Genomic DNA, 24,516 nt, shown 5'->3' on the forward strand with positions numbered 1-24,516 from the left:
GCTAAAAACCATTTCCCTCAGTGGAAATTAGGATTTTTTTTTCACATATAGGAAGCATTAAATTGTTTCTTACAAAAAAGCACCCACAGCATAGTATGTATAGGTCTTGTGGGTAATTAATCCTGGCTTCATATGAGTGGAGAAAAAGTCCGCTAGCCACTAGGCTAATTTACGCAATGTAGAGCGGAATTTATACTTGTGCGTCAGCTCTGTGCAGAGTCTGCACCGTAGCCAATGCACGTGGCCTACGCCATTATGAGCATTTACACTTGTGCAGTGGTGTGTCTGTGTCACTGGGCATTTATACTAACACTTACACTAGTCGGCATTGGGGTTTCTGTGAAGTGCTGTAAAGTTTAGTTGACTCGACATACATTAAACGAAGCTTAATAGAGACAATTTCAAACACAAGTTCACTAATCAGCTTCACTATAACTCGCAGCATTCACAGACAAACACTTGTCTTAATCTGGACACATTTTCGTCACAAATACAACATGCTAATGTTTTTAGCACAAGCCTATGGTATTTTACATTATATAATTTAGCCTAGCAGCTAGTGGAATTTTCCTCTACTCATATGAAGCCAGGGACAACAGCAACATTTAACAAAGGTAACGTTACAAAATTTGACTCCATTACAACTCACAAGGTTCACCAACAAAACAACTGTCTTATACTAAACATGTTTTCCAAACAAATATAACATGCTAACATTATTAGCACAAGCCTATGGCATTTTACATTGTATAAATTAGCCTAGTGACTAGCGAAGGTTTCCTCTACTCATATGAAGCCAGGATAAATAACACACAAAATGTTGTTAAAAAATGTTAAAATGGTATTTTTGTGGAGCCTTTTTTGTCTTCACAATTTATTGTTTCTTATCTGTGAAATCAAAATAAAAGCTTTGTTTCCACTGAGGGAAATGGTTTTCAGCTTACAAAAATAGACAGGAGGCCTTTGTTACCACAACATACAGTACAGGCCAAAAGTTTGGGCACACCTTCTCATTCAATGCGTTTTCTTTATTTTCATGACTATTTACATTGTAGATTCTCACTGAAGGCATCAAAACTATGAATGAACACATGTGGAGTTATGTACTTAACAAAAAAAGGTGAAATAACTGAAAACATGTTTTATATTCTAGTTTCTTCAAAATAGCCACCCTTTGCTCTGATTACTGCTTTGCACACTCTTGGCATTCTCTCCATGAGCTTCAAGAGGTAGTCACCTGAAATGGTTTTCCAACAGTCTTGAAGGAGTTCCCAGAGGTGTTTAGCACTTGCTGGCCCCTTTGCCTTCACTCTGCGGTCCAGCTCACCCCAAACCATCTCGATTGGGTTCAGGTCCGGTGACTGTGGAGGCCAGGTCATCTGCCGCAGCACTCCATCACTCTCCTTCTTGGTCAAATAGCCCTTACACAGCCTGGAGGTGTGTTTGGGGTCATTGTCCTGTTGAAAAATAAATGATCGTCCAACTAAACGCAAACCGGATGGGATGGCATGTCGCTGCAGGATGCTGTGGTAGCCATGCTGGTTCAGTGTGCCTTCAATTTTGAATAAATCCCCAACAGTGTCACCAGCAAAACACCCCCACACCATCACACCTCCTCCTCCATGCTTCACAGTGGGAACCAGGCATGTGGAATCCATCCGTTCACCTTTTCTGCGTCTCACAAAGACACGGCGGTTGGAACCAATGATCTCAAATTTGGACTCATCAGACCAAAGCACAGATTTCCACTGGTCTAATGTCCATTCCTTGCATTCCTTGTGTTTCTTGGCCCAAACAAATCTCTTCTGCTTGTTGCCTCTCCTTAGCAGTGGTTTCCTAGCAGCTATTTGACCATGAAGGCCTGATTCGCGCAGTCTCCTCTTAACAGTTGTTCTAGAGATGGGTCTGCTGCTAGAACTCTGTGTGGCATTCATCTGGTCTCTGATCTGAGCTGCTGTTAACTTTCTGAGATTTCTGAGGCTGGTGACTCAGATGAACTTATCCTCAGAAGCAGAGGTGACTCTTGGTCTTCCTTTCCTGGGTCGGTCCTCATGTGTGCCAGTTTCGTTGTAGCGCTTGATGGTTTTTGCGACTCCACTTGGGGACACATTTAAAGTTTTTGCAATTTTCCGGACTGACTGACCTTCATTTCTTAAAGTAATGATGGCCACTCGTTTTTCTTTAGTTAGCTGATTGGTTCTTGCCATAATATGAATTTTAACAGTTGTCCAATAGGGCTGTCGGCTGTGTATTAACCTGACTTCTGCACAACACAACTGATGGTCCCAACCCCATTGATAAAGCAAGAAATTCCACTAATTAACCCTGATAAGGCACACCTGTGAAGTGGAAACCATTTCAGGTGACTACCTCTTGAAGCTCATGGAGAGAATGCCAAGAGTGTGCAAAGCAGTAATCAGAGCAAAGGGTGGCTATTTTGAAGAAACTAGAATATAAAACATGTTTTCAGTTATTTCACCTTTTTTTGTTAAGTACATAACTCCACATGTGTTCATTCATAGTTTTGATGCCTTCAGTGAGAATCTACAATGTAAATAGTCATGAAAATAAAGAAAATGCATTGAATGAGAAGGTGTGTCCAAACTTTTGGCCTGTACTGTATCTATGCTCTACATCGATGCAGAGCCTATGCCATAGGTACGGCGTCCATTGGATGAGTAAGTATAACTCCTTGGTTCATGCTAATAATGTTAGCATGTTGCATAGGAAAGGAAAACATGTCAGGCTTAGTGACTTATTTTATAGGTGAGCCTTATAACGGAGTCGAATTTTGTTGCCTTAGTTAAATGTTGCTGTTGTTAAAAAACTCTGCTAGCTGCTAGGCTAATTAATACAATGTAACTCAGAGGTAGTAACAGCGCAAAAACAATGTCTCTATAAAGGGGACGGCCAGCAGGACAGCATCTTGAGTGACACATGTACTGCAGGAGATTTAAAAAGTAGGAGACTTAAAAAGTAGCCGATAGCAGTTAGAAGCTAACTCAAGCCAAAAATGTCTGCAAATTGGGAAAACAATGCGGTCTAGGAGAACAATGAGGTCTAGGAGCTCCTTACCTTCTGAGCAGAGGACAAGATCGGCCACCATAGAACAGATACAGTCAGTGATTGTTATTGTTACATTATGCCATTGTTGTTGTCCATAAAGAGCTGCCTCTAAATATGCCATTTGTCACCCTTGAGGCCGACACTGTTGTGTTACATGTCATGCCCGTCATGCCTCCCTTAAATCTGCTATGCTGGCATGCTATCTAAAATAAAACATGCGAGTGGCATGACACCACCATTGTTTGGTTCTGTGGAAGAATGCAAAGGAGGCATGAAGAAGGGACTTTGCATCGGCCCTGTAGCATGACCTCTGTGTAAAAAGGGCTTTTGTTTACTGTATCTATACGAATACTGTCATACTATCACATTAAAGCAAGAACACCAAAAACAACAAAACTCTCAAGTTGGATATCTCAAAACCTGGGCAAATAATACCAAAATGATCTGGATGGCAAAATACCTTTGGGGTTATAAGCGAGAAAATATGTTGTTTTTTGTGACTATGATAAAACCTTTTGAAAACAGAAGGGACGGAGAAATAGTTAAGTCAGAGATAGAGCCCACTGGGCCAGGCTGATGACCTCAACACAGTGAGCTCAGATAAAGACGAGCACTTCAAACACCACTGATAAGCTTCATAGCGAAGGACGCAGAGCAGCTCCTTTGGCCAAAACAACAGATAGGCCTGACAAAGCCCAGCTTATACGAGGTGAGAATCAGCGATAGAAATCAGCACGTCTCAGCATTGTACTCACAACAGTCACAAAGTTATTTTTCCCTGCGGGTTTTAGAGGATCATTCTGTCAGATGGGACATCCCCTTTATCTAATCACTGTTAATACAGTCAACAGTGGCATTTTGTAACTGAATAGGCTTCAGCCTAACGTGACAGACAAGCTATGACAATGTTAGCGGTCAATCCAGTGTGTGTAAATTCACATCACAGCAGCCCTGTAATGACTGTTTAACAACCTGAGTATTGCTCACCTGTGTCAACGCGCTGAGTGACTGAGTTAATTATTGTCCTCCAGACGTCTGCAAGACCTCAGAGAGACAGAGAGATTACAGAGGACAAACTGAAGGTCAGATAAGCCGAGAGGCTTCCTTTATTTTCAGCTGCAAGACTAATCAATTGCAAGATTTAAGTTCTGCTGTTTGAATATCACAGATAAGCAAAATCATCAGTGCCGCTGTTCACACTCGTTTAAGATAATGCTCATAAATGACTTTTCTGTTCATGCCAGATGTGTGCCCCCCTCTTGTTAGGGAGGCAGATGATTCCACCCTCCCCGACCAACAACAACACTCCAATGTTAGGCTAACCTCCTGGTGACTTTATCGCAGCATCTGGCAAACGTTAGGCTTCACCTGAACCCACCGTTTATGCTGTAATCTGAGCAGCGTTCTTACAGATGCGGCTTCAGTAGGCAAAGCTCTGCATGTGTGTGTTTGTGTGTGTGTGTGCAATCATGTATGTTCTCCTGCAACTGTGTGCTCTCTGGGCTCAGCTCCCCTCACGCGGGTTTAAAAAGACAATTGCTCGGTTCAGGATGGGAACCAAAGAAGCCGGTGCAGGCACAGCAGGGGTGCCCTTTTCACAGCGCGCACAATAACCACCCAGCCCCAGAGAACACTGTGCCTGGCTTGCCTTGTGAGCGCTCGGCAGTGACAGTGTGCCGCGCACGTGGTCGAGATGGGTCTATGTGTCCTTTTGTTAGCAGCGCCTGATAAGTGAAAAAAAAAAAAAAAGAGCAAAAACAGACAAGACCTATGAGACAATAATACCACACTCCCTGCACAGCTGGCATATTTTCTGAGAAGCTATTTCCTGTAAAAATTCTGACACGGGAATAATGATGGCTTTGATTGGGCCCCAGTTAACGGGAGGCACTTCCTGTTCCTTTGTATTGGTTTCATTGTGAGGCGATGGGGTGGGTGGGGGAGGAGGGGGCGAGGCAGGGTTTGAGGGAAACAGCTACTGGAGATGACACAGTCAAGAACATCCCTGTGACCCCCCACCCCTGCACACACACCCACACACACATACACACAAACACATTCACACACCATCACCTCTTGTATTGGTAGACCTGTGAGTCTGGTTTCAACCTGATTTGTTAAGTGTTTAGCCAGTACATTTCTCCTCTTAGCTACCAATGAGCAGCCCAATCGCCAGAAAATTAGTATTAGTACAAACCATGGACACGTTTGCACATTGTTTTGTAGCAAATGTGTTAAACTTTACATTTGTCAACAATGCTATTTTGAGGGTGTGGCTAGGTTTAGGCACAAAACACAAAACACAAACACATGTTTGGAGGCACAAAAGCAACTGGGGAACACTGCGATGTGTGGTTGGAAACACCAAAGTTCTGTGGCTGAAACGCTGCTAAGAAATGCCTGCAGAGTTACAGTGAAAAGCACTGCCACAAATGGCGGTGAAAGTGCAGCGTAGGGTCACCAAAAAACAACTGGTGTTTGCAGCTCGGTAGGCTTAAAACACCTATGTTTGGTGACACAAAAGTCGCTGGGAAACGCCGCAATATGTCAGTGACAGACACCAAGGTTTTGCAGGCTCAAACACGGCTGGGAAACGCTGGGAAACATCAAACCTAAGTTCAATGCCACCGGGGAAGCCCTGTGCTTCTAAAAACACCCAGGTTTGGTAGCACAGGAACACAGTTTGGAAACCCAGTTAAGGATCACCAAAACCAACCAGTACTGTTGGCTTAAAACACCCACATTTGGTGGCACAGGAGCTGCTTGGAAACACTGCAATGCTGAAACACCGCTGGAACACACTACAGAGTGTTGGTGAAAAACACCCAGGTTCAGTAAGGCTCAAACGTCACTGGGAAACTGTGATGTGCTGCTATAAAAACCCAGGTTTGGTGCCAAAAACACTTGTGGAAATGCTGGAAGGAAGAGAAGGGTCACCAAAAAACAACCATTCTTAGTTATGAACAGTAGTCTGCAGCTTGACAGGTTTGAAACACCCACATTTGGTGGCACAAAAGCCGCCATGTGTTCGTGGCAGACACCAAGATTTGTAGACTCAAACACTGCTGGGAAATGCTGAACCTAAGTTCAGCACCATAAACACCACTAGGAAAGTTGGGTACCACAAACACCTTTGGAAATGCTGTGAAAGGTCACCAAAAACAACCAGTGTTGTCGGTTTTAAGCAGTGGTCTCCAGCTTGGCAGGCTTAAAACACCTGTGCTTGGTAGCAGAAACACAACAATGTGTCAGTGAAAAGTGTGGAGGACTAGTTTGGTGGTTGAAACACAGCTGGGAAACTCTGTGATATGCCCCTAAAAAACCCAGGTTTGGTGTCACAAACAACTGTGGAAGTGTGAAAGTGAAAACTAAGGGAAGGGTCACCAACAAACAACCGGTATTGCTGCATTGTGTCAGCGGAAAAAACCTAAGTTCTGTGCCATAAACGCTGTTGGAAAACTCTGCGATGTGCTGCTAAAAACACCCAGGTTTAGTGCCACAAACTCTGGTGGAAATGCAGCAAAAGGTCGTCAAAGAATGTTGTACTCGGTTTCAAATCATGGTCAGCAGCTTAGCAGACATCTCACCTATGTGTCACACCATCCACTATCCCCTCCACGTACCAATGACATAAGTCAGCTTATATATTATGTCACTTTTATTAATATCAAACATATAAAACGCACAAATGTGTCGTATTCCTGCTTTGCAGAAACCAACATTATCTTCTGGTGCCTGGGCTGCAGTGTGAACAAGAAAAAAACTTAACTCTAAACGAGAAACGTTACTCAGAGATCAGTTCTCATGCCATTACGGCATCTGAAAGTTCAAAAACAAGACACTGAAATCAGTCACTGATGCTTGGCTTCTCTGGTCGAGAGTGCAGGCCAATGATATCTAGATTAGTGTGGCTCTTTTCAGACACCAGAGGGGTGATACCTACTGCACCCAATTCCAAGAAACTATCTAAATTTCCAAATAACTCTAAGAAAGTTTCTGACCTACTAGGAAGACCAGATGTGTGGAGTGTATTTCAACAATGGCCCATTCAGAGAATCTGTCAAACTGAATGTTATTAGTATTTCCTGTGATTGTCTCAACATTCATGCACATGCTCTATTGCCTTATGTGTCACCAATGTGCCAACAGCATGTACAAAACTGCACAGTGAGCACCCAAGTTTGAATTATTGCCACAGCAAAACTGTGAACAACTCAGCGGACAAAGCTTCTACAGCAAATTTTTTTAATCTTATATAAAATCAGCAGTTAAACCAAAGATAGCTCAGCTTTTGAGAACAGAGTGGCGTTTTCTGGTTTCAAAAAGCTGCTACGAAATGTTGTGAAAAGGTTAGGGTTCATCTCTTCTGTTGTTGTTTGCACATTTCTAAGGGAAGTATCACTTGTTATCTCTAAAGGAAAGCTTGTGGTTCTTGAGTTAATTGCTGCAAAAGCAGGTGTACGTTGCATTTAGTCATCTTGGTTTGCTTAGTCTTTGGAATAATTATAATTTATTCTACTTGCAAAGCACCCCCCATACACACACACACACACACACACACACACAACACACGTGCACACAACACACGCAACATAAACACATACTTGTGCTTTTATGCACACACACACCCACGTTTTCTATCTGAGTGAGGTTTTCCATTAGTGTTTTTGCAGAGATCACAGCTTGTTCAGTTTCCTGCCACACAGAGTGTTTCGCCACAGAAGCTAAGCAGTGTTCATGCTCTCTCTGCTCTGCATTGAAGATGATCACTGGAAAATCATCAGCACAACACACACACACACACACACACACACACACACATCTACCACAAACACAGATGTACCAACACAAACAGTTTCTGTTCAGCTCTTTTTTTACATTGATCATTTTCCTATTTTTTTTTATCTCTCCTTAACTTTATTCTACCTTTCTCATCTCCTTTATTAGCTCTCCCTCTCCTCCTTTCCCCTTTACCATTCTTCTGCTTCTCCAGCAGTGCCAGTCTCTGAGGAGGCCTGATGTGAGCTCCAGATGTTGAGGTAGACTGGCTGGAGACAGAGAGGGCAGAGGGCTCCCCCGTACCTCCTTCTCCTCTCCTCCCTTTAAACTTGTACTACCTGATATGTTTGTGTTCTGTTAGATATCTTTGGCTTCTGTGCCGGTGTGCAGTTTTGTACTTGTAAAGGAGGAGTAAGGAGTAAGGAGTATTTTTTTTATTTATCTGGATCCCCATTTGCTATCACCAGCACAACAGCTTCTCTTCCTGGGGTCCATAAAAAACAATTGTAAATTGTAAATTAAAGTTAGTCTATAAATGCAACACACTTCACAACTATAGGCTTGTCAAAAACTATATAAACTCTGTATCACTGAGAATAGCCTCATGCAGAGCAATAAAGATTTGAACACTGACTGAGTAGTGAATGTAAATATACAACCCGATCGCCAGAACAAATTATTGGCATTGTATGTTTCTGCAAACCACAGATATTTAACATTTGTTCATTATTATGTAGTGGACTGTACATTTCTGCAGCCTTGTGGTTAACATGTGGTAATGTTTAGGCACACAAACCACTTGGTTATGTTTAGCAACGGAAATTCTGGCTTAAAATACCCAGGTTCAGGGGCACAATCGCTGCTGAAAATGCTGCCAATGTCTTGCTAAAAAGCAAACAGTTTTGGTGGCACTGTTGTCATTGGAAATGCAGCTGATATCTTGCTTAAAAAAAGTTTTGATGACACAGTCACTGCTGGAAATGCTGCCAATGCCAAAATAATAAATAGATTTAAAAATAAACAAAAAAAAAAAAAACAGTTTTGGTGGCACAGCCGCTGCTGGAAATGTTGCCAATGTCTTGCAGTAAAAAAATAAATAAATAGATAAATAACAGTTTTGGGGCACAATTGCACTGAAAATGCCGCCAATGTCTTGCAAAAAAACGAACACAAAAAAAACAACAGTTTGGGGGAACAATTGCACTAGAAATACTGCCAATGTCTTGTAATTAAAAAATAAATAAATATATAAATAGAAAATTGTTTGGGTGGCTCAGACGCTGCTGGAAATGTTGCCAATATCTTAGAATAAAAATAAATAAATAGATAAATACATAGATAAATAAATAACAGTTTTGGGGCACAATTGCACTAGAAATATTGCCGATGTCTTACAATAAAAAAAACAGATAAATAAATAACAGTTTGGGGGCACAATTGCACTAGAAAAGGCCGCCAATGTCTTGCAATAAAAAAACAGATAAATAAATAAATAACAGTTTTGGGGGAACAATTGCACTAGAAAAGGCCGCCAGTGTCTTGCAATAAAAAATAAAATAAAATTTAAAAAAAAATCAGTTTGGGGGAACAATTGCACTAGAAATATTGCCAATGTCTTACAATAAAAAAATAGATAAATAAATAACAGTTTTGGGGCACAATTGCACTAGAAAAGGCCACCAATGTCTTGCAATAAAAAAATTAAATTAAATTAAAAAAAAAAAACAGTTTGGGGGAACAGCTGCACTAGAAATACTGCCAATGTCTTGCAATTAAAAAATTAATAAATATATAAATAAAAAATCGTTTGGACGGCTCAGTCGCTGCTGGAAATGTTGCCAATATCTTGCAATAAAAATAAATAAATAGATAAATAAATAGATAAATAAATAACAGTTTTGGGGCACTATTGCACTGAAAATGCCGCCAATGTCTTGCAATAAAAAATTAAATTAAATTTAAAAAAAAAACAGTTTGGGGGAACAATTGCACTAGAAATATTGCCAATGTCTTACAATTAAAAAACAGATAAATAAATAACAGTTTTGGGGCACAGTTGCACTAGAAAAGGCCGCCAATGTCTTGCAATAAAAAATTAAATTAAATTTAAAAAAAAAAACAGTTTGGGGGAACAATTGCACTAGAAATATTGCCAATGTCTTACAATAAAAAAACAGATAAATAAATAACAGTTTGGGGGAACAATTGCACTAGAAATATTGCCAATGTCTTACAATAAAAAAACAGATAAATAAATAACAGTTTTGGGGGAACAATTGCACTAGAAAAGGCCGCCAATGTCTTGCAATAAAAAATAAAATTAAATTTAAAAAAAACAGTTTGGGGGAACAATTGCACTAGAAATATTGCCAGTGTCTTACAATAAAAAAACAGGTAAATAAATAACAGTTTTGGGGCACAATTGCACTAGAAAAGGCCACCAATGTCTTGCAATAAAAAAATTAAATTAAATTTAAAAAAAAAAAAAAAACAGTTTGGGGGAACAATTGCACTAGAAATACTGCCAATGTCTTGCAATTAAAAAATTAATAAATATATAAATAAAAAATCATTTGGGCGGCTCAGTCACTGCTGGAAATGTTGCCAATATCTTGCAATAAAAATAAATAAATAGATAAATAAATAACAGTTTTGGGGCACTATTGCACTGAAAATGCCGCCAATTTGGGGGAACAATTGCACTAGAAATATTGCCAATGTCTTACAATAAAAAAACAGATAAATAAATAACAGTTTTGGGGCAAAATTGCACTAGAAAAGGCCGCCAATGTCTTGCAATAAAAAATAAAATAAAATTAAAAAAAAAAAAAAAATAGTTTGGGGGAACAATTGCAAACAAATGCTGCCAATGTCTTGCAATTACAAAATGAATGAATAAAAAGTAGTTTTGGTGGCACAGTTGCTGCTGGAAATGCCACAATGTCTCACTAAAACTCATAGTTAAATTGTTTGTCTCGTGTAGCAGTCTGGAGTGGTCTGCAGCTGGGTAGATGTCTAAGTGTCGCACCATTCACCACCTCCTCCACCGCCCATTAAAAAAGTCAGCTGCATGTTATCAGAACTTTAGAAACGCTGATGTGATACATATGAAACATACAACGTATATGTGCTTTGCAGAAATGTACAATAACAACATTTTCCTCCAGCAGCTGCGCTGAAATATATACTGTACACAGCAATAAGAATTCCTACAGACATGTCTACAGAAACATAGGTTAGGAAAGGTCAGAAAGGTCATCCTGCTGGTAGTATCTCTCTTCAGTTGTTGTTGAGACTAGTCTCCTCTCCTTCACAAACACGTCTCTGCCTCGTGACCTCCTCTCCCTCTGTTTCAAAACAAATGTTGAAGTTGTTGTCTCCACGTATGGCTGTATGGGTTGGGTCAGAGGTCATCTATCCTCTAAAGATACTATCTCTCTCTATGTGACCATCCATCCATCACTGTGGATACAATGTCACCTTTCTCACCTCTCGTCCCACACTGCATCTCTCCTCCTCACCCGCACTCTCTGTCATCCATTCGTGTCCTGGGTTCGCTCACCCGGTCCCCTCCCTCCCTCGACCGTCTCCGCTGCTTCCCTTCAAAGCACACATTGATCACTGGTGGACACAGATAGACATTTAAGGGAGTTGTAGTCTTTGTGAGTGTGTCTGTGGCTGTGCAGCAGCAGGGGTCACACTGTGAAATTAGGGCTGCATGCCGGGGCTAATTGAACTCAGGGGTCACAAATGCGCATCGTTGACCATGCACGTTACTTAGCATATCTTAATCTGCTGATAGGAGTGTGTGTGTGTGTGTGTGTGTGTTACAGGTAATTTGAAGTAAAAATAAACTGAACAACAAGGTAGCTGTTAAATAAGCGGAGGAAGATGAGAGTTTAGTGGTTTCAAGTGTTATTGCTTTACGCTACGGGAAAAGGGTGCAGCTTTCACAGTTTGCTGCCATAAAAAACAACTGCAACATGTTGATTCTGTTTAATTAGACGAAAGCATGATTGCCTGGCTGTTGTTTGTGAGAGAACAGGAGGTTCATAATTGGATGCAGTTTACCATTAAAGAAACCCTAGCTTATACAAGTATACACACACACACACACACACACACACACACACACATATATATATATATATATATATATATATGTATATATATATATATAAATAAATATATATAAAGGACCTGGCAAGTGTTAATAAGCCTGTGTCACATAGGAATAAACATAGAGGCAAGAAAACCCAAGTGAAAACTTTCACACAGATCTCAAGCTCTTAGACAACTTTTATGTCTTTGCTGTTTTCCTCACGAGAGAGACCACAGATCCTTTGTAACTCAATTTCACATACTTATCACTCTCAAAATAGTCTGTCCACATAATCTTCTACAAACACCAACAAGCAAGTCCACTCTGCGTTCACACTCACACAAATTGTATTTTATTGAAAGGTCACATTAGTTAGTGATGGGGGATTTTGAAATAGCTGCAAAACCCACTTTGCTGTAATTAGATCACCTACCAGCACGCCAATGTGTAATGCATTAGTCCGGTCACTTCTAGGCAATTAAGACTTGTTTCATTTCACCTGCTGTGACCCGACATCTCCTGAAAATTATTAAGAAGCAGCTATTCTGGATTTCCTGTGAGAGTTAGGAAACACAGAATAAGGCCACAAGTAGTGGTGCATACAGACATTAAGAGCATAGCTGTGATTCAGTCTGAGCCTGGATTGTTTGCACATGGCTCTCAATGTGGAGGTGGTTGAGCCAGTGGCTAACAGCTAATGGTGCTGACAGAAGAGTGCTGACAGTGCTAACAACAGAGCTAAGGCGCAATTTATACATCTGCGTCTAACTGACGCCATACCTATGCCATAGAGGTGCACCTCCTGTCTGTTTATGTAAGCTGACACATTTCCCTCAGTGGAATATAGGCTTTAATTTACTTTCATTTCAAAGATAAGAAACAATAAATTGGGAAGACAATTAAGCCTCCACAAAAATAACATTTTAAGTCTTGTGTGTAATTTATGTTTATACTTTAGCTAAGTTATACAAAGTAAAATGCCATAGGCTTGTGCTAATAACGTTAGCATGTTATATTTGTTTGGAAAACGTGTTTAGTATAAGACAGTTGTTTTGTCAGTGAACCTTGTGAGTTGTAATGGAGCCGGATTTTGTAATGTTACCTTTGTTAAATGTTGCTGTTGTCCCTGGCTTCATATGAGTAAAGGAAATGTCCACTAGCTGCTAGGCTAATTTATACAGTGTAAAATGCCATATGTTTGTGCTAATGACGTTAGCATGTTGTATTTGTGGGGAAAATGTGTCCAGATAAAGACAAGTGTTTGTCTGTGAATGCTGCGAGTTACAGTGAAGCTGATTTGTGTACTTGTGTTTGAAATTGTCTCTATTTAGCCATGTTTAGTGTGTGTTTAATGTGTGTTTTGGATCAACTAAACTTTACAGCACTTCACAGAAACCCTGCCGCTGACTAGTGTTTTGGAGGTGTAACTGCAGAGTGACACAGACACACCACCGCTCAAGTATAAATGCTCACAATGGCATAGGCCATGTGGGTAGGCTACGGCGCAGGGTCTGCCGCACAAGTATAAATCCCCCTTAACGGTGAGCTAATGGAAAGACCGATTACACTTTCACAACAGCATTATCAGCAGTAACCGCTCGTAACCGTTGTATGAGTGCAGTGCAGAGCAGCAGCGATTAGCTAGCCAGTGGGATACACAGACAGGGACTCACATGCACTAACATGCAAGTGTGGTGAGACCGTCTACCACAAGAATGAACAGAGAAACTTGCATTACAACACACACAGAGATAGCATGACATTACTCCACTATATCTTTACACAGCAAATATTGGTTTAATGCTATTTTTATGTTGTTTAAGAACTTACTAGTTAAAATAAGAATATGTGACTTTTGATAAAGAGCAGTCTTGGTGACTACAAGTGACGATTGCAGGAGAGTGATGAACACTAAAACAGTTTAACAGTAGCACAAGTAAAATACAAGTCACAAAGTCAGCACATTCTCTTGGTACAAGAGTCATACAACTATATCAGAAGTCTGCTAACATTAGCCACCATAAACTATTTTTAAAAAATGTTTTATTTAATCTTTCAAAAGTTACATAAGCCCTTTTTACACTGCCTTTTAAGGTGGGAATTTCACTGTGTTATGTCGCCTTGCTGATCTTTATTAATCCTTTAAAACCTGGAGTGACATCACTTTTTTTGCGCAACTTTCAGACGCCTTCCGCAAGTATTTAAACATTTGAACCCTGAGCAAATTAGTGTGATTTCTTTCAAAAACATGGGAAAAAAGATATAATTATTATTATTATTATTATTATTATTATTATTAATTATATTTGGGGGTAATTTCGTCTTCCGTTGCTCATTGCCTTCTTCCCATGTTTGTAAAAGAAATCAAGCCATTTGCTCAGGTTTCAAAGAGTTACAGGTATGATCGCAGATAGGGGGCACAGAGCTGTACCGCCTTTAAACAAGCAGAGGTGGTAGTAACCATGCCAAATCTACGTCTGTGTAAAAGAGACAGCTGGCAGGACGGGACCATAGATGGGACAGGTGTGACGTTTTCATGATGTAATATGTGTGCGACCCAGCCAGGTGATTTAAAAAGCAGCTAGCAGCAGTTAGCAGCTAACTTAAAGCAGAAGACCAGCGACCAAAAACGTTGGCAGATTGGGAAACAATGAGGTCCAGGAGCTCCTTACTTTTCAAGCAATGCTACTAATGGGAATATGTAACGTTACAGGCCGAAGCTATGTTGTGCCTCTTTTCTTTTTAGACCACCAGGATGCTTTCTAAAATCACACACTGGAGGGGGATTATGTCACTGTTGTGTGTTTCTGTACTAAAAAGCAAAGGTGGCATAATGAAGGGACACTGTAACGGCCCTATCACGCAATGTCCTACTTTAAGCCACATAAAGACATTAGTATCTACTGTAAATTAAAACCTAAGGAGTGATCACACACGTAATCAGGGAGCCATTTAATCCTAAAACATTATTAGTAAAATACAAGAAGACTTTTTGACACTACACAATATATTTTTAGCAAAAGTTCATTTTATAACTTTAACCTCTACAGAATCAAAGGGAAGTGTATCTGGAACTTGCTGCTTTGATGTTGACCTGCTTGGCTTCTTATCAAATGACAACCGCTCTGACCGACATGCTGACGGAGGGTCAGTGTGTGTCCGACATTTCACTTCAGACCAAACTGCCTCTACACGCAGACGGACAGACAGACAGACAGACACTCTCTGCCTCCTCTGCCCATCTGGAGCAAAGGCTCAGGAGTTGCAACAGTGTCGATGGCTTTAATAAATGTGTGTGCTCGATGCCCCTCGTGCCCCGCCCCCCTTTCCTCTATTGCAGTTTTCTGTGGCTTGACCTTTGATCTGGTCATTTGACCTTCCCAGCGCTGACTGCTCCTTGGTCGTCCAGCTGTGAAATAGACTGTGTGTGTACGAGCACATCTGTGCTCTCGCTACATCCTGGAGGAGCTTTGAGTGAAACACATAGACACAGTTGTTTGTTTCCTCGTGGTGTGGTTTCCTCTTATCGTTGGCCTATTTGCTCAAACTTTAATGTGCACTGTAAAAATCTCTGAACACTGCTTTCCTACTTTTCCTTCGCCCCCCCCAAGATTCCTTGCCCCCTCTGCAGAAGGACAGAGGAACTGCATCCTGGTGTGGACTGACACATTTCCAGTTATGTATTTAGGACTCAGGAGTGGAAGGAGGCGCCTGGACAGACAGACCACAAGTGTCAAAAAGAATAGCTGCATTTAAACCACAATAGAAACCAACTGTGCAGGTAAAACTTACCATTTCACTCGCATGTCATTTTCTCTCTGGTGAGAGATGACTTTAACATTTGACAGGGTCTTACATAATGATATTATAACCTAGGGTTGATTTATTAGTTTGAGGAGAATGTTTAAGATGATTGTCAAACCTCTACCAGAGAAAAGGAACAGAGCACGCGGATTTCCGTCACGTGTCGCTGATGCAGAAACTTTACCTCACAGATCTGTCTTTCACACACTGGCTCTCACAAACAGAATAACTCCTTTTTTAAAGGGCAGTCCCAGCAACTTTGTGAATACATGTGAAGCTACTGTGCCTAGAAATCCCTCCATTCCTCCCCTACATCTTTCTCTCTATTTGAACTCGTCAGGTCCCCAGTACAGCACACAGGGCCCCCTTTTCGTCTCCTCCCATCCCTCTCTCTTTCTCTCCTTCCTCTATCTCTCTCTCTCCCCCCTGCTAGGATCCCCACAGCTGCGCGGACCAGGTGCGTTCCGCCCCGACACACACACGCACACAGACACACACATACACATATATATGGACACACACACTCACACACACACCCTTACACCCGCCAACGGACGCAGCAGGAAATGCCTAATACCAGTTTTAGAATGATGCCACTATGCCAGCTTGACAGGGGAGGCTGCAGGATCTGTCACCAGAGGGAAAGTGAGACGGAGACGGAGGGCGCTATCTCGCAGCTGATTGGAGAGAAAAAGTAGAAACTGAAAGAATGAAACGTTTCTTTATGTCTGAACATTATGCTCTAGTTTTAAGTCCAGACAAGTTGACAAATCTTTGAATTTCGTAGCTCAAAAAGCAGCATCTACACATGGCCTACTTCACTCTCCATGGAGGTCCGTTTCCAGCACTGGATATCAACACACTCAATCTCTCCTGGCACGGCCAAAATATATCCAACTACACCTCTCTCCAGGGATCATCAAGTAAAAAGGAGCTCTTGTCTGTTTGTGTGTGTGTGTGTGTGTGTGAGACTGTGCACGCATGTGTGACTTTATGTGTGGGTGAATGCACATGTGTTCTTATAAAAAAAAAAAAAAAGTACCAGTTATTTTGGTCTGTGGCTCACCACAGCTCACACTCTCCCCTGTCTTTTACTCATCTCACACGGCCCCAAGAGAAGAAGGGGGGAAAGAGTGTGACAGACGGAGGAGCGGGTGAGCAAGATAAAGGCAAGATAAGTAAAAGTAGAGGAGAAGAGGAGGAGGCTGAAGAGGAAGACGAGGTATTTGTCATCAAAGGTTATGGTGATATATGAGTTTCACGAATTGAGTCAGTAGCCATAGTAAGCCCTGTGCCCCATTCATGTTTCTGCTCAACACAAGTTACACTGTGCCATCTTTTCAACATCTGTCAAAATGACCTAGTATTTTCACATCTGAATGTTGGGGAAATTTAGAAGTACTTTCTACAAACATCAAAACAGTGATATCAAATGTTCACACTACTATAACAACATAAAAAACATGGCAACCATTTCGCAAAGGCTACAACTAGTGACCATTTTCATAATCAATTAATTTTAATTTTTGATGAATTAATTTGATACCATAAAAATGGCCATCACAATATCCTTAAGCCAAAGGTGACTTTTTGAATTTCTTTAAACAATCAAAAACACCCAAAATATTGCAACACACTCCCAACTCATCAAATACAGACGCTCAGTCAGTGGCCTGTCACGTCAAAATCTGATGTGCTAGGTACTCCCCCTGCGTCGGTTTTAGACAGTCAGGGATGGCATGATAATTTATGCTTGTTACATGCATCGACTCTTCAAAATAAACTTTTGTTTTCATAGAAAGTGTGCATTTTCCACTCGTTACACACATACAGGGTGGCACGGTGGTGCAGTAGTTAGCATTGTCGCCTAGCAAGAGGGTCCAGGTTTCGAAACCTGTGTCAGCGTGGGTTTTCGCCGGGTACTCCAACTTCCTCCCACAGTCCAAAAACATGCAGATTAGGTTAACTGGTGACTCTAAATTGAGAATGTAAGCGTGAAAAGCTCCAGCCCCCCCCCGCGACCCCCAACAGCATAAGCAGTTAAGGAAAATGAATGAATAAACGCATACAGTCAGACTATTATAGCCAGTCTTTTTCAAAATTATAAGTGAAATAACTTTGTTTTAAGGTTTACTTCTTCAGGTTTAGGTGACAAAAGTATATAGTTAAGTTTAGAAAAAAAACCCCATCATGGTTTGGCTTAAAATAACTACATTTGTTACATACATATTACAATGCCACATGACATACATCATGTCACAAACATCACTAGCATAGTATGCTAAACCAACTAGCACACTATGTCATTGTTAAAGGCGTTGTATGTAAGAATGTGGCCAAAACGGTTACTGCACTCAAATTCAAAATACTGCCGCGAGTCGTGTCCGCCCCCCCCCTCCCCTCCCTACAGATTCGAGGTTGTTGGACAGCAGCATGCTGGAGACTGATTTGTTTGCCCACGGGTGGCTGCCGTGGCAGGGCCGCATCGCCGCATCCTTGATCTTTGCTTTTTCAGCGGACTGTTCGAGCAAGTCCGGCTTCTCTGCTGCTAACGCTGCTGCTGGGATACAGCTGAGAAGGAGCTGGCTGCTAATGCTGTGTACCGGGACACTGCTAACGCTGCTGCTGGGATACAGCTGAGGAGGAGCTGGCTGCTAATGCTGTGTACCGGGACACTCCTAATGCTGCTTGCCGTGCTGCTGTAGCTCAGTCGTAACTGTAACTGATGCTGAGACTCTACTGACTGCATGACTGGTAGATGGCGGTGGGTGGCACAACAGGCCAAAACACAAATTCAAAACATAAACATGATTTGCGAACTGTAAAAAAATTTTTTAAATGCGAATATTCTGGCTGTACTGTTGTTGTCAGTGAGATCAGTATGTTATATGAACATTATTCCTTAGTCTCTGTGACATATTAGGAGGATTTTACGACTATTTGCTTTAGATTTCTTACATGTAGCTCCTTTAAAACAATTTGCTTGACTTTGGTTTCATGAACAGCGGGCCCTTGGGTGAAGGCCTCGCTCTTTATACTACGGTAGTTGTCCAGAGCATCAACAAATCCTGCTGCCCAGGCAGGGGCGTTCAGGGGCATTGAGAGTTGGCTATCCAACAATGGGTTGGGCAGAGAATGCGCCTTTATGAGTGACTGCCACCCTAGAAAGTCCTATCTGACACTGGGCCAGAGGCAGGGTACACCCTGGACAGGTCACCAGACTATCACAGGGCTGACACATAGAGACAGACAACCATTCACACTCACATTCACACCTACGGGCAATTCAGAATCACCAATTAATCTGCATGTTTTTGGACTGTGGGAGGAAGCTGGAGTACCCAGAGAAAACCCACGCTGACACGGGGAGAACATGCAAACTCCGCACAGAAGGATTCCCCCACCCAGAGTTCAAACTAGGAACCATCTTGCTGTGAGGCAATGATGCTAACCACTGTTCTACCATGCCGCTATTTTTTTTTTTTTTAATTTTTGTAAAATAGTCAGTAGCATCTTTAACAAAATGATATGCTAATTCTACATAAACTATAAAAGGATTAAAATAAATGAATACAAAAATCTTTTTTTGAAAAATTAAAATTAATCCACAGCTTGCCTAATCTTTCACCTCTATTTTTGACATGAGCCATATAGTTGTACTAAATGGAAACGCATTTTAGATTTAACAAAATGTGTGACTTAAGTCAAAAATCACCCAAGACATTTCGGGGCAAATCCTGTTCTGTAATTTACCAAAAAAACTCTAATTTCCTTCAATAATAGCAATCCACGTTGAAACTGGCACCACTGTAATGTAATAGTCTATCACACAGTTTTGGTGCTGAGCACGTGCTGTTCCCCCCATCATTATGGAGCGTGAAGCAGATGTACTGTATCCTGCCTCAGCAACCAGCAGCAGCAGCCGTCACATATGAAGAACAATACAAAGACACCACAGTATCCCCATCCAATTTGGTATCTCAATAGTTGGGCAACATTGATCACATGACACGCTGGCTGTGGTCTTCATGTTTGAATACGCTGTAACAGCTGAGCTGACAATGTTATCCTAATGACAAAAGTGTGTTTAGTTTAGCTCAATTAAATTGTTGACTTTATGTTGATCTGACTGCAAAGCTACGATTGCTGACATTGTTGATGTATTGATATGTTGCAACTGCTTTTTTTAGGGAAAAAAAAACAGAAAGTAATTACATGATACTAAATGAAACCTAAGCTAAAAATGTAGCAGTACCATCTGAGGTCAGCCTGAATAGATACAACGGTGCCCTTGACCAAAAAATCCCTTTGCGTTTTATTGTGATGGAAAGTTAGAGAGAACTACACATACAGCATACACATAACTGCATGCACACACACACACACATACACACACAGTCACACACCCTGCTGACACCTCAGTGTGGCCACACTCTCACCTCAAACCTTTCCATTCACTGACTGTCAGGCCAGTGTTTCCACCAGCGGATGTTTTTTGAGGCCAGTGTTTCTTTGAAAAGACACAGAGGACCTCAGCCAGGCAGGAGAAACCTACATCAGCTATTTTAGACTGCGTCTTCTGTAGGATACCTGAAGTTCTACTTTTCAAGAGCTTTTTACGCTGCACCACTGAACTCCTTTTGTTCTAAGCAAGTGTTCTGTTTGATCACAGACGATTGATCTGTCTCTGCAGCACAGGGTTTAAAAATGTACTTCTCAGTTCAGAGATGCTGAGCAAAAAAGGGCAAGACCTGTGGCAAAATATGGCCTGAGCTTAAAGGGTAACATTGGCATTTTTCAACCTGGACCCCATTTACTCATGTTTTTGTGTCTTAGTGATTAATGGCAAGAACAGTTTTTGAAATTTGCCAAGTATTTTGTGAGGCTGCTGCAGCCCTCAGCAATGAAAGAGGCTGCAATGTAACCACTTGGGGCAATAATGCATCATCAATGTCCGTCCACTAAAAGTGTTTGTTTTTGTCACTGACAGGCTCAGATTGTTGACAGACCATTTTGTGAAAGAGTAAGATCCTTTTTGTTTAAACAGAAACAGCCGCAAAATCACCATCACCAGACCCACCAGACTCCATTTAAATAAATAGTAATCTTATCAGCATAAAACACACTTCATTCAAAGTCCACAAAAACAAAATAAAACACACAATAGCTGTCTTGGTTCATCTTTCCACTTTTCCAACAATCACCAACTCTGGTTTGGTTGGAATAACCCTTTAATTCACCCTGTTAGATGTGACAATACACTGGGTCTATACACACTAAAATTACTGTTTATTTAAATGGAGCCTGGTGGGTTTGGCAATGCTGATTTCAGGGCTGTTTGAGGTCAAACAAAAGGGATCTTGCTCTTTAACAAAGAGGTCTATCTCTGCAGGGATCCTTTCCATAATGCTGTCAAACACCTACAATAATAATCTGAGCATGTCTGGACATACATTGAGGGTGTGCAGTTGCCCCAAGTGGTCACACTGCAGCTTGTTTTGCTGCTGCGGATTGCAGCCCTCTCACTCAATACTGGACTAGCTTGAAAAATTGTTGTTCCTATCAGTCACTTTGACACAAACATGTGGGAAAACAGGGTCCAGGTTGAAAAATAATAGAGTTACCCTTTAAAGGTTCAGTGTGTGGCATATAGGGGGATATATTGGCAGAAATGGAAAATAATATAATAAGTGTGTTTTCTAGCATGCTAGCTCGATAGGGGGTTTTTTTCTATTATTTTTTTTTAAGCGAGACTGCTTCATTCAGTGTTTTTACTGGCTGAAATCACCAGGTCGGTTTGTTTTGGAGAGCAAGAGGCCTTTGCGCAAATTTCGGCTCCTTGCAAAAACCTTTTGAACTACAAGATCTTAGTTATCAGAGAAAAAAGGTGAGCACACATTAGGAGGTACTAGGCTAGCGGCCCGTCTCTGACATGCCAAACAACGCTGGAGGAACGCTGATTTGTGAAACATGAAACTGCTTTATTCAGGGTTTTTACCGGTTTAAATCGGCGAGTCAGTTTGTTTTGGAGAGGAAGAGACCGTTGCAGATATTTTGGCGTCCTTCTGAACTACCGGATCTTAAGTTATCAGAGGAAACAGGTGAGCACACATAAGGAGGTGCTAGGCTAACGGCCTGTCTCTGACATGCCAAACGGCGTTAGAGATACACTGATTTGTTATGTGAAACTGTTTTATTCAGTGTTTTTACCAGTATAAATCAACGGGTCCGTTGGTTTTGGATAGGAGGAGATTTTGGTAGATATTTCGGCGTCCTTCTGAACTACTGGATCTTAAGATATCACAGAAAAAAGAAACTGCAGTGAAACTGCTTTGTTCAGTGTATTATGGTTTAAATCAGGGGTGCCATTTGTTTTGAAGGGTAAAAGACCCCTGAAGATAATTTGTCTCATAGTAAAAACCCCCTGAACACTGAAGGAATTCAAAAAGGAAAAGTTTCAGCAGGTTGCAATGTGCCATCCTCACCACTAGATGCCACTAAATCCCCCTAATCTTACACACTGTTCTGTAAAACATTATTTGACGTATTAATTAATATGAGTACATGAATAAAAAGTGAGAAAGAACGAGTAAAAAGTCTGTATAATATATTATATTCCTCTTGTCTTATGTGGAAGTGAGACACTACATCCAAACACAACACACACGCGCGCTCACACACACTCCAACAGGAAGAGTGTGGGTGTTTGGGAGCAGCTGCATGGAGAAGCATCAGACCCAGCTTCCTCGTTGTGCCGCCAGCATCTCTCCTCCCTTCTCTTTTTCTCTCCCTATCTGCTCATTTCCTTCACATCTCTAACACACACAGAAACATACATTCAGTCAGAAACAGACAATACCACCATCATGCCACCATCATAGCCCAAAACTAAAAAAAACAAGATTCAATCAGCACATTTGGCAGAAATGAGCTCACGTACAGAAATAGTGGTTTATTTATGTTGCAATGTAAACTGTGCACGTGTCCCGTTTCTGTCCTGTTTCCTCCGAATGGTGACACACCAGCTCATCACCACCTGAAAGCCCAAATGTTGCACAACACTTTCCTGTGTCGAGCTCTAATTGAGGGTTCGTTGGTAGCGTTAAAACTTGACTCCACTCTCACACCTGTGCGAGGTGCGGCTCGGATGACTCAAGGCGCAGATGGACAGCAGATAAAGCCAGAAAATTTACATAAGAAAGAGATGTTTTGGAAATTTAACAGTTGCATCAGAGCCTCAGCTGTAAAATGTCAATCTTTCATTGTTGCGTAATCATCTTTGTAGGGGTTTGATGAAAAAAAATGAGCTGATAAACAGGATATGCTGCATCTGTCAGAGAATATGTAAATGCATATAGCCTGAATCAAGGCCGCTGGAATCTTCCTCTGACATGAGACTGCACAGGTGCAAGAGCTGTAGCATCTTTGTGTTTCACTTTCCTTTCCAGCTTTCTATTCTTACACCCTCAAGCCATCGCCCTGTCCCATTCCAACCAGTATTCCTCTGTCTTTATACTCTCCTTCAACCCCTCTCCTCAACCCTTCTCTGTCAGCAGCAACACCCCCAGTTAAGTGGTTACTGTGCTGAAGACACTAAGCAGTTATTTCTGTGTTTCCTGTGTGTCATGTGGTGGTAGCTCGAGCTAGCTAGCATGGCTGACAACACACAGGCTCCCAGGTGCAGAGTGTCACAGTGTGGGCCGTCAGCCAGAAAGCCAGTGGGCCAGTTAGCAAGCCAACTAGGCCCTGCAGCACGTGCTGCCCTCCACCCCCACCCTTAACCCATTGCTATTCCCAGAGGAAAGGAGGAACAGGCTTGTGAGTTTTTCTCTATGGGAAAGAACGCACGCCTGTGTATGCATGAGCATGTCTGAGCTTGCTTTTTTTTTTGTTTTTATTTTCAATTGCGGCACCAAACTAACCAGTTTGAGGATACAGTTACAGTCTAAAAGTTTCAATGTGTCATCAGCTCTACTGGAATAAGCTTGCATCTCTCCCCCAGAGTTCAGGGGTCAGGCTGCGCCGACGGAGAAGACCTCGAGTGAAACCAGCATGTAGGGGCACCAGGCTTCACCCTCTTCCCCCGGCTCGCCCCCAGGCTGCAGATGCACCGACCCAGACAAGGCTGCACTTCTCTGGGCAGCACAGAGACACTGCTGTGCTCCGGTTCCTGGAGCCCTGATGCTCTGATTGAGACCCTGCGCCCATGCAGGAACCAGAGGGGAGTGGGGAGGGGAAGGGGAGAACAAGGGAGGGGATGCAAACACATCTGGCATCTGCAAAAAAAAAACAAAAAAAAAAAAAACAAAACCCTGCGCACAACTCTCATATCATCATGAGGAGAAATGTACAGGCCATATAGAAAAGCGAGCTCTGTTCCCCCCCTCCTCTGCTATCACACGTGCAACAGAAGATACACACACCCACACACATATCCAATTGTGTGCCTGCTACCTCTACAATCTAGAAAAGCAATTATGTGAGGAACAGGACAAGAAGTCACAACAATTCTCCAGCTGGTAGGACAGCACCAGAATACACCACTCTCTGCTATTGTTCTATTTATATAGCTCACCAAACAATGCCACGCTGGTGTCTAAAGAAACAAATTATTTAGTGGCAAGAGGAAATGGTATAAAACAATGCTATTTTCAATGATGTATACATACCCCGGTATGTACATCCATACAGTAAGATCTATTAAAGCTGTCTAGGGGAAGATAAATGAAAAGCTGTAAAAGGAGGACACAATAGAGAGCGTATCA

At 41.7% G+C, this 24,516-nt stretch overlaps 1 long non-coding RNA gene across 1 annotated transcript; it reads left to right on the plus strand.

Moving 5' to 3' along the window:
• The first annotated feature begins 3,679 nt into the window (after positions 1-3,679).
• Positions 3,680-23,880, plus strand: LOC144466967 (uncharacterized). Its single transcript, XR_013493360.1, has 3 exons — positions 3,680-3,775; positions 4,098-4,148; positions 23,754-23,880. It is a non-coding gene; the product is annotated as an uncharacterized LOC144466967 (long non-coding RNA).
• The last annotated feature ends 636 nt before the right edge of the window (positions 23,881-24,516 follow it).

The sequence above is a fragment of the Epinephelus lanceolatus genome, chromosome 15, assembly GCF_041903045.1.
Source record: "Epinephelus lanceolatus isolate andai-2023 chromosome 15, ASM4190304v1, whole genome shotgun sequence".
NCBI classification, from domain to species: Eukaryota; Metazoa; Chordata; class Actinopteri; order Perciformes; family Serranidae; genus Epinephelus; species Epinephelus lanceolatus.